This window comes from Dipodomys merriami, unplaced genomic scaffold (assembly GCF_024711535.1).
Source record: "Dipodomys merriami isolate MVZ:Mamm:240054 unplaced genomic scaffold, mDipMer1.0.p SCAF_314, whole genome shotgun sequence".
NCBI classification, from domain to species: domain Eukaryota; kingdom Metazoa; phylum Chordata; class Mammalia; order Rodentia; family Heteromyidae; genus Dipodomys; species Dipodomys merriami.
Genome location: NW_027204649.1, coordinates 129,725 through 144,933, shown reverse-complemented (window position 1 = coordinate 144,933; position 15,209 = coordinate 129,725). Strand labels below are relative to the sequence as shown.

At 37.8% G+C, this 15,209-nt stretch overlaps 1 non-coding gene across 1 annotated transcript; it reads right to left on the bottom strand.

The window, feature by feature from the left end:
- Positions 1 to 10,252: 10,252 nt before the first annotated feature.
- LOC138841322 (small nucleolar RNA SNORA51) lies at positions 10,253 to 10,383 on the bottom strand. The gene has a single exon (XR_011376390.1). It is a non-coding gene; the product is annotated as a small nucleolar RNA SNORA51 (small nucleolar RNA).
- Positions 10,384 to 15,209: the final 4,826 nt, after the last annotated feature.

Genomic DNA, 15,209 nt, shown 5'->3' with positions numbered 1-15,209 from the left:
TGCTCAACCCTTCTAAAGGCGGGATTGCCAATGATCTACAGCAGAGAACCGAGAACCCTATGTGGGTCAGACGAACAGCTGGAGGTTGGCCCCAACAGAACCGAGATCAGGTACAGACTCTCTCTACCAGCACAGAAACAGCAACCAAGCAAAGACAGATACCTATTGACTAAAACAAAATTTCGGATTAGTTTCCAATAATCCCTGAATCCCCATGCGAAAATCACAGAGAAAAATTACAAGGTTTATCAACACTCAGGATAGCAAGCTATCCCCAAAAGCCAGCAGCCACCCAGGGGAGAGCCCCAGTGGGAGCAAAGCAGGAATGGAAGACAAAAGCTATATCCAAGAGATGCTGGAGGCAATGACTCAAGAAATAAAGCGAGAAATAGACCAGAAATAGAAAGAACACAGGGTCGAAATATTGAAAGAGATGCAGGATATCAAACAGGAGATGCATGCAAAAATAGAGGCAACACACTTCTTCACTAAGAGGTGAGATTAGTGCCAAAATAGAGGCAGTACACACCTCATTAAGAGGTGAGATTAATACTTTGAGAACCAACATCGAATACATAAATGAGTCCATTTCCTCCATGCAAACCACAATGGATGCCACAGTTAACAGTGAACGAAATGGAATGTAGAGTGTCAGATATAGAAGACAGAATACACCAACTGAACCAAAAAAATGACAGATATGGAAAAATCACTTAAATTATGCCAAAGGGAAATTCAAGAGCAAGCAGATAGTGCCAAGAAATTTAACCTTCATATAATTGGAGTGGACGAAGGTGAGGGAATGCAACACCTATTCAACAAGATAATCGGTGAAAAATTTCCCCATCTCAAAAAAGAACATCTTATCTACATAACAGAAGCATCCAGAACACCTAACCAGCAATATCCCAGGAGAAACACTTCTAGACACATTATAGTAAAAATGATAGATCTGAATAATAAGGAAACAATCTTGCATGCAGCAAAAATGAAGAAGGAGTTATACTACAACGGGAAAAAATTAGAATTACTGCAGATCTCTCCACACAAACACTGAATGCAAGAAAGGCCTGGGAAAGCACCATACGAGCCCTGAGAGCCAATAACTGCCAACACAGACTGATATACCTGGCAATGCTAGCATTCACATTCAATGGAGAACTGAAAATTTTTAGTAGCAAAGAATAACTAAATGAATATGTAAACATTAAGCCAGCATTACAAAGAATACTAACAGGGGGAACACAACCTTAACAAAGCAACCAAGAACAGGGACCTGCACCCAGACAGGCATTAATAGAAGTCTAACTGAGCAAGCACAGGAGGAAAGGAAAGAAGAATAACTTAGGAAAACAGGAAATGACAGGGACCACAATGCATCTCTCTATACTATCTCTTAATGTTAACGGGCTTAATTCGCCAATCAAAAGAAAAAGAACTGCAGATTGCATCAGAAAACATGACCCATCCATCTGTTGCCTTCAGGAGACCCACCTCTCAGCCAAACATACAAACAAACTCAGAATGAAGGGTTGGAAAAGGATCTACCAATCAAATGCCCCCAGTAAGAAAGCAGGTGTAGCAATCCTGATATCTGACAAAATAAACTTTTCATTCCACTAACATCAACTTAGCTGACCTTTTCTGCTTGACTCAAACATATACTAGTTATGAACCCAATAGAAGTATTCAAATGTTTTTTTGTTTTTTTTTCCTTTCATGCAATGGTTTCTATCATATTTATAAGACGATTTCTATGTTGCTTTGTATGTCCCTCCCCCACAGTATAACCCATACTTTCACTGTATTTGTTGTTGGTATAATTTATGGAGCAGAAGGGGGAAAAATCGTTTAACTAGGGATACAGGTGGATCCATTGCAACAATGAGATGTACAAGTTGTTACGTCGAAAAACTAACTTAACTACTTTGGTGAGGGGTGGGGGGAGGATCGGGTGGAGGGAGGGGAGGAGTATGGGAAGGGATGGGAAGGAGAAACAACAAAGAGGCAACAATGCTTGATAAGAAATGTACTCGTTATCTTGCCCATGTAATTGTAACTCCTCTGTATGATATTCTCACAATAAAAAAAAAGAACTTTTCATTAAAATCAGTACAAAAAGACAAGGACAGACACTACATATTAATACAGGGAACAATCCAAGAGGAGGACATTACCATCATCAACTTATATTCCCCAAACATTGGTGCATCCAAATATGTTAAGCAAATACTCTCAAACTTACAGAATAAAATAGATCCCAATACAATAATACTAGGAGACTTTAACACCCCACTCTCACCAAAGGACAGGTCTACCAACCAGAGGATTGGCCATACTTCAAGTGGAACTAACTGACATCTACCGAGTATTTCACCCTAAAACAATACAGTACACATTCTTCTCAGCAGCTCATGGAACTTTCTCCAAAATAGACCATATCATAGTTCATGCAAGGAACTTAAGCAAATCCAAGGGGATCGACATAATCCCCTGTATCCTATTTGACCACAGTGGAATCAGGCTAGTTCTCAATAACAAAGCATACCGCAGAAATTACTCATATACATGGAAATTGAACAGCATACTTCTAAACAATGCCTGGGTAATGGAAGAGATCAAAGAAGAAATTTAAAAAATTCCTACAACTCAATGATAATGAAAACACATCACAAGAAACTTGTGGGACACAGCAAAAGCAGTCCTGAGGGCCAAATTTATTGCCCTCAGTGCCCACATCAAGAGAATGGAGACAGACCAAGTAAATAATCTCATGTTGCAATTAAAACAGCTAGAAAAACATGAAAAAATGGAACCTAAACTTACTAGACGGAGCCAGATAACCAAACTAAGAGTGGAGATTAATGAAATAGAGAGTCAGAGAATCATAGCCAAAATTAACCAAACAAAAAGCTGGTTCTTTGAAAAAATAAATAAAATTGATGGACCATTGGCAAGATTAATTACAAAAAGAAGAGAGGAAACCCATATTAACAGGATTAGGGATGCCACGGGAAAAATCAGAACACGTACCCAAGATATCCAAACAATTTTAACAGACTACTTTCTAAAGTTATACTCTCTAAAGAAAGAAAACCTGGCAGAAATGGATGCATTTTTAGAGAAATACGTTGCCCAAACTGAGCAAAGAAGAAGTAAATCAATTAAATAAGCCAATATCCTACAACGACATACAGGAAGCAATCAGAAGTCTTCCAACAAAGAAAAGCCCAGGACCAGATGGATTCACAACAGAATTCTATAAGACCTTTAAAGAAGAACTAATACCCACACTCCTCAAGCTCTTCAGAGAAACAGAGAAGGAGGGAGCTATCCCAAATTCATTCTACAATGCCAACATCACACTCATCCCCAAACCAGGCAAAGACCTAACCAAAAAAGAGAATTACAGGCCAATTTCCTTGATGAACACAGATGCAAAGATCCTTAACAAAATTCTAGCTAACAGAATCCAGAAACACATAAAAAAAAATCATACGCTATGACCAGGTAGGCTTCATCCCAGAGATGCAGGGATGATTTAACATACGTAAGTCAATAAATGTAATCCAACACATTGACAGAGCCAAGGTCAAGAATTACATGATTATCGCCACAGATGCAGAAAAGGCCTTTGATAAAATTCAACATTCATTCATGCTAAAAGCTCTGGAGAAAATAGGAATAGAAGGAACATTTCTTAAAACAATAAAAGCCATTTACAGCAGATCAATAGCCAATACTATATTTAATGGGGGAAAGCTACAACCAATTCTCCTAAAATCAGGAACAAGGCAAGGATGCCCACTGTCTCCACTCCTCTTCAATATAGTCCTGGAACCCTTAGCCAGGGCAATAAGGCAAGAAAAAGACATTAAAGGGATCCACATAGGGAAAGAAGAAGTTAAACTATCCCTTTTTGCAGATGACATGATACTATACCTTCAAGATCCCAAAAACTCCATCCCTAAACTCTTAGAAATCATAAATCACTTCAGCAAAGTAGCAGCATACAAAATTAACCCACAAAAATCAGTCACCTTCCTGTACATTGACAGTGTACAAGCAGAGAGGGAAATAAAGGGAGCAACCCCATTCACAATAACCCCCCCAACAATAAAATATTTAGGAATGAACCTAACCAAAGGTGTAAAAGAACTATTTAATGAAAACTATAAAAAGTTAAAGAAATTACAGAAGACACTAGGAAATGGAAAGACCTCCCATGCTCTTGGATAGGCAGATTAATATAGTGAAAATGGCAATACTGCCAAAATTAATATACAAAATCAATGCAATTCCTATTAAAATCCCCATGACATACATCTCTGAAATACAGAAAACAGTCCAAAAATTCATATGGAACAACAAAAGACCTAGAATAGCCAAAACAATTCTAGGGAATAAAGACATGGGAGGGATATCCATGCCGAACTTCAAACTCTACTATAGATCTATAATAACAAAGACAGCATGGTACTGGCACAAAAACAGACCTGAAGACCAATGCAACAGAATAGAAGATCCAGAAATAAATCTACATGCCTACAGTCAGCTGATATTTGACAAAGGAGCCAAAGACATACAATGGAAGAAACACAGCCTCTTCAACCGCTGGTGCTGGGAAAACTGGGCAGCCACATGCAGAAAACTAAAAGGGAACCCCAGCCTATCACCATGCACCAACATCAACTCAAAATGGATTAAAGACCTTAACATTAAACCTGAATCTCTGAAACTACTGCAGGACAGAGTAGGAGAGACCCTTGAATTTATAGGCACAGGAAGGAACTTCCTGAACAAAGTCCCAGGGTCACAACAAATTGGAGAGAGACTTGACAAATGGGATTACCTTAAAATAAAAAGCTTCTGCACAGTTAAAGCTATCGCAACCAAGCTAGAAAGACAACCAACTAATTGGGAAAAAATATTTACCAGCAATATATCAGACAAGGGGTTAACATCCTGTATATACAGGGAACTCAAGAAACTAATCCCTCCCAAACCTAACAAACCAATTACTAAATGGGCAAGGGAACTAAAGAGAGACTTGTCAGATGAAGAGATAAAAATGGCAAAGAAACACATGAGGAAATGTTCACCATCCCTGGTTGTGAAGGAAATGTAAATAAAGACAACCCTGAGATACCACCTTACCCCAGTCAGAATGTCCCACATCCTCAAATCAGCCAACAACAAATGCTGGAGGGGATGCGGAGAAAGAGGAACCCTATTACACGGCTGGTGGTAATGTACACTTATACAACCACTTTGGAAAGCAGTCTGGAGGGTCCTCAGAAAGCTAAAGATTGACCTCCCTTATGACCCAGTCATACCACTTGTAGGCATCTATCCTGAACAACTATACAAGGACACGTGCACCTCCATGTTTATTGCAGCACTGTTCACAATAGCTAGGATATGGAAACAACCCAGATGCCCCACCACAGATGAATAGATCCAAAAATTGTGTTATCTATACACAATGGAATATTATGCAGCCATTAGAAATGACAAAATAATGGCATTTGCAGGGAAATGGATGGGGCCAGAAGAAATCATATTGAACGAGGTAAGCCAAGAGCAAAGAGACAAATGGTACATGGTCTCCCTGATAAGTGAATGTTAAATCCAAAATGTTAGGTGATACGACAAAATTAACAGGACTTAGAAACAAAGGACTTCCACTCATCTGGTCAAATCACCACTAAATAACTCCATGCTGCTGATCACATGTATGGTATATATGTGTACACTGGAGGGAAACCAGGAGGTCGACACAGAACTAGAGGGAATCAGGTAAAAACATATAACAGCGGGACCCATCAGCTGCACTGGGCATTGACCAAAATGAACTAAGCAACTTAATGGCAGCGATGGGAGGGAGGGAACAAGTGGGAAAGAGGGAACAGCTGATGCTATGCAAAACAAAAGAAATGTACATACCACCCAATATGGAAGAAATAACTGAATCGCAAAGCTCCAGGAAAGTTAGAATGTGTTTGTGACTTTAACTGAGCATCACTATCCCACAATACTGTGAAATTTGGGAAATTATGTAACCACTTAATCACAATAAAAAAATTTGAAAAAAAGGAAAATAAGATTTGGGATACTTTTTGTGCATAAACCAATAATAAATGCATAAATGAAGCTTTTCCTATAAGTGTTGTGGTTCTTAAAGCCAAGGACAGCTGCCTTTATCACTGTTGAGAAAGCCAATTTTTAAAATTCTTTCTATCCATATTCCATGTATCCAAAACACAGAAAGTTGGATCTGCTGCTGCTTTTTAGCAATGCAGAATCTCAAGCAGTATTTGAGAGTTGCTAAATACAGAATTTGAACATTTAAAATATCCTAGGGGTAATTATATTTCTTTTAAACTTGGGCAGTACATTAAAAGTCAAAAAGAGAATAAAATAGGTTTTGCCACTTGTAGATGGCATTTGTAGGTTGAGAGAGGAAAATTAACTTCAGTGTACAAAATGATATTACATACTGATAATTTGGGTTATTTGCACTTAGGACTTTTTTACATTTTGCAGAAATGAAGGAGATCTAGATAACTAAGTACAAAATCATGGGCTCTGCTATTTTTTGTGGCTTAATATTCCCTAAGCCTTGAGGCCAATTATGATTTATTTTCATATTCTTCACAAATGAAACTTGCATCATTTGAATGTGTGTGTGTGTATGTGTGTGTGTATGTGTGTGTATGTATGTGTATGTATGTGTATGCCTATGCCTGAGGCTTCACTATACACAGTGACATTAGGAGCAGCTCTAGTTCAGAGCTAAAGGATCATTCTTCAAAGCAGCGAGCTTTAAAAAAATGCTAGTTTAATGTCATGAACTTGGCACTTGTAGTCCCCAGTGGGTATGACTGGTAGTATATCTCTGTTCTATCAAAATCTTAAAAACTTCTATCTACTGTCAGAAATGAAATGTCTTTTTATATAAAGGTTAAACAAAAGCTAAGATGGATACTCTAATGGGAAATGTACTCTTTTAAAGCTCTATTTCTGTTCCATCACTTAATATTGCTATCTTTTCATGCACTTTACATGTAGCATTTTCTTTTTCTCATCCCATCTTGCTCACAGCCATCTTTCTTCCTGTTGTGTTGATTTGCCTCCTGTATTATCACTCACATGTTAGGCTACTCACTCAGGCCTTGCTTTCTTTCGTCTTCCCTGTGGGATGTCTTGTAGGTAATCACTCCCTATACACTGATGATTCTTTATTAGAAATCTTTGGCACAAATATGTGCCCTTTCTGTCTGTTATTCTGGTTGGCCTTCTACCTTTAGGATATCTTCTACGTAATCACCCTTCATGCACTGATGATGCTTCCTTAGAAACCTCCAGTGCAACCGGGCTCTGAAGTGCACAGATGTAATCCTAGCTACCCAGGAGGCTAAGATCTGAGAATTGTTTGAAGAAAGCCTGAGAAGGAACTACCAAAAATCTGGAAGTGGAGCTGTGGCTCAAGTGGTAGATCAATACCAGCACAAGACTCTGAGTTGAAGTATAGTACTGGCACCAAACAAAATCTCCAGCACAAACATACCCCCTTGCTTCAGACTCATAGGACTTGTAACAGTTTTCTGTACTTAAAAATCTCATGGACGTCTTGACTTAACATCTTGAAACTGTAAGAGAATTGTTGACGTCCATCTCACCGACAAAACATGTTCTTAATCTGCAGCTGCATTTGCTTAACTTAGAAAGACAGTTGACTTTTTTAATATTTTATTTTCTTCCATTATATTTCACATCTGTACACTAATTTGGTCTTAATACTTCTCACATATTTAATTTATAAACATTTTTCTAGTGATTTAAACCATTACAGTTACCCACCTGTAGTAGCCTCAGCACTGCCCCCTGCTTTGACTAAAAAAGAGCCCCAGTGTAGTTTCTAAAGCCTAGATCATGCAATAAAAATTTCTCTCAGCCAGGCACCGATGGCTCATGCCTTGTAATCCTAGCTACTCAGGAGGCTGAGATCTGAGGGTCATGGTTCAAAGCCAGCCCAGGCAGGAAAGTCTGTGAGACTCTTTATCTCCAATAAAAACCACTAGAAAACCTGAAGTGGCGCTGTGGCTCAAGCAGTAGAGTGCTGACCTTGAGCTGAAGAGCACAGGGACAGTGCCCAAGCCCAGAGTTCAAGCTGCACGACTGACCAAAAAAAAAAAAAAAATTCTCTCAATTTCTCTGGTCACTCAACATTTCCAAAAGTAGATTACAGACTTACACCACTCTATCAACCTCTGTTCTCCCTTCTAGTTCTTCCCTCCACATCAGCAAAGACAGGCTAAAACTTCTTTAAAAGACTTCTAAATATGATCTAATCATATTCATTCTGTCCTCTAATACATACAAATTTACAGATATATTAGTATTCTCATGATATATAACAATATGTAAAACATATCCATAAAACATACACCCCTTTTATTGTGAAATAGTATTTGTCCATGGGAAATATAAATTAAAAAATGCTTCATGTAAAACTAAAAATATAATTCAGTATAGCAAATATTATTCATACTCCTATTTATCTAGTGATGATGTTATTGTTAAGTTGTATGCTTAGTATTCCATTATTTATTTCAGGGAAAATTGTATAACTGTTATTTTAGAAATTGATTTTTGTCAAGCACAGCAACTGTCTTTAGTTGGAATCTTTGACAGAATTCTTAGGTCAGATCAAAGTTCCTCAGTTCTGAATGGGCTGGGTTCTCTCTTTTGTGACAAGAACTCCACAGCCTGGATGCCCTGTACACACTCTAGAGTGTGTGCAGAGAAAGAAGTACACTACCATGCAATCTGGAAAAGGGCCGGTTGCACCTTTCCTGGGCCACAGCTGGAATGAGGAGGTGCCTTCTGCACTAGAGAATTGTTAACGTTCTCACCAACAAAACCTGTTCTTAATCTGCAGCTATATTTGCTTAAGTTAGAAAGTCAGTTGACTTTTCAATATTTTATTTTCTTCCATTATATTTCATATCTGTACTCTAATTTGGTCTCAATACCTCTAACATATTAATTTATAAATATTTTTCTACTCATTTAAACCATTAACAGTTACTCACCTGTAGTAGCCTCAGCACCACCCTCTGCTTTGACTGAACAGAAGCCCCACAGGCTTCCGCCAGTCTATGTGCAGTGGGTCTCACTCATTTCTAACTGGCAAGAAAGTAATCTAGGGACACAAACGAACCTTAGAAGAAACTATAATCCAACTCTTCTAGAGGGTTTTGAAGACAGTTTTGACTACACATGTCACTAGCCATTGTTTCTGTTACTTTTCATCTGTGTAAGACACTGCTTCTTCTGAAACAGAGGGAAGTATGAGACCAGTGTTCTAACAGCTTACACAATACTTAGGGATGATTGATTATTTTGACAAAGAATCAGACAGAAGCTCTGTTTTTTTCTTTAACAAACGTTAATGATGGTGAAAGCATCACAGACTTATAAAAAGCACCATCTGAATTTCCTGCTGCTCCTGATTGCTGCTTCCTGAGGTTAAAGGGAGAAGTCTGACATCTTCTGTACTTGCTGGGGTTTTGTGCCTAAGAAGTGGTGCTTTCTTCTCACTTGCTTTCCACATGATTAGCATTTCTTTCTACCTTGAATATCAGACCTTCCTGCTAGTAACACCTTTTACATGTCAGAGATGGAAAAGAATGCATTGGAATGCAACTGTCTCTTACAGAAACTTAGAACTCAGAATTTAGTTTCAGTAAATGACTGGGGAAAAAAGGGGTATAGAAATAAACTGTAATAATTTGCCCTATCCTATGGTTTTCCAAACCTTTCTTGGTTCACTGTTTATTTCCTGTTACAAGTCCCATCTATAAATAGATATGTATTAGTAATCAAAAATATGTATAGCAGAGTAACAAGTAATGTTCTTTTCCATTATGATTAAGGCTCTATTTTTAATTTCAGGGAGCTTAAAGCCAGCCCACTGGTAGAGATAGTTAAGGATTTGGTACAGAAATACAAAGAAAAGTCAGGAAGAAATGATTTTTTGGAAGACTTGGCATAATTTTAGTTTGGAAAGATGACACAAGGAAGTAAAGGAAACTGCACTCTAGACACAGGACTGGCAAGACAGAAGGATTATATTAATCAAGTACTGGGTCTTGAACTCAGGGCCTGGGCACTGTCCCTGAGCTTTTTTGCCCAAGGTGGCTATTCTGTCACTTGACTCCCATCTCCACTTCTGGCTTTTTCCCCCCCTTCTCTCCCCATTCACAATACAGACTAGGCACAGACCTGGGCTGAGGTGTGTATGGGGTAGGTTTACTCTGCCTCCTCTTTCTATACAGTCAGTGTAAGAACACAGCCTGTGGTAAGCACCCGGAGGCCATGCACTTCTGTCTTTTTGATGGCTATTTGGAGATCAGGGTCTCAAGGATTTTCCTGCTTGATCTGGCTTCAAACCAAGTTCCCCAGAATCAGTTTTCTGGCTAGCTAGGATTACAGATATGAGCTACTTGTGCCAGGCCTGGCAAGGTATTTATAGTGAATGGAAAACTTTAGAGAGAAAAGCATGGAGATGGAAAAGAGAAAAATATAAGAGGATACTATGTGTTTTGCTAATGGATTTGAATATTTTAGGAACACTTTGGGGATATTTGGGAGAATGTAAAGCAGTGGTTAATATATCACATAAAAGGGTTCATAAAATTCATCTGGGAGTGATATAAAATTATATTTCAGGGAGGAAAAGGTTAGCGTAGAAGTGGGAACTCAGAACTAGTCATGGAAATAAAGCATGGGTTTGAGGAAAAAGGAGGTGGCCTCTGGCTCTGCTTCTTCGATGCCATGGGAAGCTTGAGTAACCCCCTGGCAGTTCCCATTATTGTTTCTAAGGATGCTTCTTGTAGCAAACAACTTCTGTGTAATACCTCTTAGTATAAGAATTTTATACATGTAAATGATCATGTTTGGCCCATCTAGATAGTTTCACTGTTAGATTCATTCCGATGTACTTAAGATCTATATAGGCAAGACACTAGGAGATTTGAGGTACAGCTAACAAAAGCAGAGCCTGCACTTGGTGTGATGCTTGCCTTTATGGTTTCTAAAGTATGGGAGGAAGGAGATATATGGAAATGAAGTATTCTAGTGTGAGACATAGAAATGCAAATGATCCCTACAGAAAGGAGTATCTATAAATCCACTGTGTCCTGTTTTAACATCCCTTAATAAGCAAGCAAAACATTGAGATGTCAGAGCAAAATATTTGGATTTCAGTGCACAGAGAGAATGACAAAACATACAGGCATTAAAGGAGCGCTTGTGTCAAAATTAATTGATTACGTGGAGTGCTCTGAGGCAAAGATGTAATGGACATGACTTGTGTGGAGTGACAATGTATAGATCTGATGACCTACAGCTGCTCTTTCCTTCAGAAAGAAGTGTGCCAATAATTCTACTCTAACAGAAGTCAAGCTCAGATTTCATAGACATGGGTAGAGACTGGCTCTAGGACAAAGTGCTTACCTGTCACAGGTGAGGGCTGTGTTGAGCTCTACCAACATGACAAAATGCTTGGGATTGACAGCTTAAATATTTCTCTATCAACACATTTATGAAGGGAGCGTTTGTTCTTTCACAGTAAGCATTTCCCCTACAGCCTAGTTTGTATTGTAGCTAGACACTAGTGAAAAATACAAGTGTTGATGAGAACAAAATACAGTGAGGCTGATTTTGCATCTGTCCTTTTATCTTTCCCAAGAAGTGAGATAGTAGACTGTTAGAATCTGCACACAGTGGGGAACATACCTCTTTCAGTTTAGGCAATGTATTGCATTTCAAGGTCCTTTAACTCCAGTTGTAGAGGTTAATGAGTAAGATTACAAACCAGAAAAAAGTAGTGACATCCCTTTTTTTCCTTAAGGACATCTTAAGTCAATGGGAGGAAAAAATTAGGCTCGCCACTTGTTTCTAGATGTCCCTTAAATTCTTCACAGAAAAAAAGTATAGAGGAACCATTTTTTTTTGTAGCTCATTCATGTTTAAGTAGCATGCCACCCATTAGCCTCATATTTCATTTAAGGTGAAGTTGAATAGCCAAAAGAAAATAACTTCAGCATAGGCTTGATGTTAATAAGCATCGTTATACTTCCTTCTCTTCTTTCTTTTATAGCTAAATTGATCAGAGGTACTAGGTGCATACCAAGTCAGTCATACATGGTAATACTAGTTTTTTTGAACAACAATTTACTTTAGCTTTAAAAATGAACATGTTGTTAGTGGGCTTTACCAACACTGTTTTCAGATGTCATTAGGTTTACGTAGTAACTGCAACATGGATAATGGCATAGGATATTTGGACTCAAATAGCTAATAAGAAATATGTCATTATTTCTCCACATCCGTATTTATACTTAATTTTTCTTCCTTTAGCATAACAGCAAATTGACAATACATTAATTTAAATGTTCAATTTAAAATCAGCCTTTGGAGTTAATGCATTTAAATTGGAAAAAAGCAAGGATAATAGTAGGTTAAAAGCTTTGTGTAAGTTGAAATGTTATCAATCCAATCTAAATAATTTTGGTTATACCATCATTTGTCTTCATTATACAAGAATAAGAGTGACCCACCTCGACTGTTGGGGTTTGGATACCTTGATGCTATAGGAAAGTGTCTTGGGGAAAGTTCTCAGGACTCAACAAGATTAGATTAGTACCTCCTAAAGTGAACAGAAAAACAAGAATCAGAAAAACAAGTCATACTTTTAAAGTTTTGAGAACATTTCAGATGTAATTAGTATGCTGTGGAAAGACATACATAAATTATATAAATCACAAGGATATATTGGCATAATTTGTTTTTGCATAAGAATGAAGTGTATCACATGAATAATATACTCTTAGATATAAAACAGTGTGGAAACTTTGTGTTTTTATATATGAGGGTATATTTTTAATCCAAAGTGATTGAGAGGAACATGTTGATAAAATTTCTTGATCTCAAATGGCTTTTATTATATTTTAACTCTAGATCATATTTAAGAAGACTCACGTGTGAAATGAATGAAATTTTCTTTGTCAAAAGATAACTAACTTCCAAATTATTAAACAAGATGTTAGTTGCTTTGGACTACAAAAGTTGTCTTAATCACACATTTGTGGACAATAATATAGTCAATAACTATGCCATATGATTGTACAAGTGACTTGCTATACTAGAACCATCAAAGATTAAAGAGAGAAAGATGTCTAGGGTCTCACCATCCTCAAAGAAGAGAAAGAAGACAAGGTCTTACCATCTGCCATGGTTAAGGACCTAATACTGTGTCTCAGTTTTCACAGAGTCCATTCCTTCCCAGTAACATACCCAGAGCACCAAGCTTTTAATGAATGGACCTGTGTGAGGACATTGAGCATCAAACAGAAGCATTTGGTTAGAAGAGAAAGACAATAAAGAAGAAAGTCATAAAGCAAAATGATCATTACAAATTTAAATGCATTTTCCATTTGTTTATGATTTTTTTTTTGCAATAGTGGGGCTTGAACTCAAGGCCTTATGTGTGGTAATACTTCATTAGTTACAAAAATTTAAGAAAAAAATCGAGGAAGCCCTGGGTTTCAGTGCTCTGCTATCTCAAAGTTGGTGAGTTTTATAAAGCAGATTAACAGAAGGTATGCTGGATAGGCTGGTTGAGTTCCTCTCAGAATGGAATTCTGTGCACCTGCAGGCTTCATAATGGAAAGGAATACAAGGTAATGAAAGGAACCTCTGTGCAAGAAACCAGAAGATGCTGTGGGACAGTTCACTGTCCACAATTGGTGGAGTCATCCGAAGGGGCTTCTGAGAAACCACCAGGGTTCTGGCCCTTATCTTAGGTATTGAAGTTACTGTTGGGTTTTCACATCACAGGGATGATACTCACGAGAATATACTTGTTCAGCTTACCTTTTCTCACAAAATAATCACCAGATGTTAGCAGCATATAGTAGATTAGGGGTGGATAAAGGATAAAATGAGACAGTACAGTTATGTAAGTATGCATATATAACATCTATATTATGAACTTTTGTGGTTGAATCTGGTTCAGAAATAAAGACTTTGCCTAGCATGTGCAGGGTACGGGGTTTGACTATCAGCACTACCAAAAAAAAAACCCACACCTTTTTTTTTACTACCTATTTTTTTTGTGTGAAAATACTGTACAGAAGCAAGATAATGAGTACATTTCTTATCAAACATTGTAGCCTCCTCCTTTGTTTCCCCTTCCCATCCCATCTTCCCTCCCCCCACCCAGCCCTCCTCCCCTCCCCCCACCAAAGTTGTAAAGTTCGTTTTTGACATAACGACTTGTACATCTCATTGTTGCAACGGGTCCACCTGTATCCCTATTTAAACGATTTGTTTTTCCCCTTCCCCTCCACAAATTATACCAACATGAAATACAGTGAAAGCAGGGGTTATACTGTGGGGGAGGGACATACAAAGCAACAAAGAAATCATCTTATAAATGTGTTAGAAACAATCACATGAAAGAAAAAACATTTGAATACATATCTTAGGGTTCATTTCCCTAACATCAACTTATCTGACCTTTTCTGCTTGACTTAGACATATACTAGTTATTGCAAATAAGGGAAACCATGGGACCTGTGTTTCTTTGGGCCTGGCTTACTTGACTTAATATAATTTTTCCAAGTCTTCCCATTTCCCAACAAAATACACAACGGAATTCTATGCCTCCATCAGAAAAAACACCTTTTAATAGTAGTCAAATAAAATAACAATGTCAAAAAATCTTCTCCATCAAAGAATGAAGGTGATTGAGCTAGAAAAATATATTCATACAGTTTAAAGAAGGGTTGTTGAATCATTACATTTCTGGAGTTACATGGAAACTTCTCATGAATGTAGACATGTGTAGCAATGCTCCTTCTGTCAATCAAAGATGATTCCAATGTGTATCTGCCCAAGGTCTGAATATGTCAAGAATTAAGCTAGAGTTTTGCTATTGTTCATTTAGTTCTGAAGCTACTTGAAGATAACTGTGATAAACTTTCCACTGCAGTGAGAGCTGAACAGTAAGCTCAGCAGTATTGGTGAAAGCTTATACAGACTGACACTCAGGAAGTCATAGATCTTGGATTTGAAAGACACTGTAGTATTTTTCAGTGTGCCCAGACAGTTTAAGAAGATAAAGGTTTGTCTAGCAA